Below are 553 nucleotides of genomic sequence, written 5' to 3'. Positions count from 1 at the left end.
CCCCTCCCCCTCCCTCTTCCCTCTGCCAATATTAGACTATATTTGTGTTTTATTGTTCACATGAGCATGTGATTGGATTCATATTAGTATTGAGTACATTGGATATGTATTTTTCCATTCTTGTGATACTTTACTAAGAAGAATGTGTTCCGGCTGCATCCAGGTATACATAAAAGATGTAAATTCTCCATCTTTTTAAATGGCTGAATAGTATTGATTTACATATACCACAGTTTGTTAATCCATCCATAGGTTGATGGGCATTTGAGTTGCTTCCATGACTTGGCAATTATGAATTGAGCTGTAATAAATATTCTGGCACAAATGTCTCTGTGGTAAAATTATTTTTGTTCTTCTAGATAGATACCTAGTAATGGAATTGCAGGATCAAATGGAAGGTCAATTTTTACTTCTTTGAGAATTCTCCATACTTCTTTCCATAAAGGTTGTATTACTTTGCAATCCCACTAGCTGGGGAGTTGGGTGTGTGTATCAGGTTCAGTCCCCTGAATGGTTCACCCATTCTTGACTTACATGTAAGGAGACCTGACCA

Source organism: Otolemur garnettii, unplaced genomic scaffold, assembly GCF_000181295.1.
Source record: "Otolemur garnettii isolate 467f Iridium unplaced genomic scaffold, OtoGar3 scaffold00453, whole genome shotgun sequence".
Lineage (NCBI taxonomy): Eukaryota > Metazoa > Chordata > Mammalia > Primates > Galagidae > Otolemur > Otolemur garnettii.
This window is presented reverse-complemented; position numbering follows the sequence as displayed.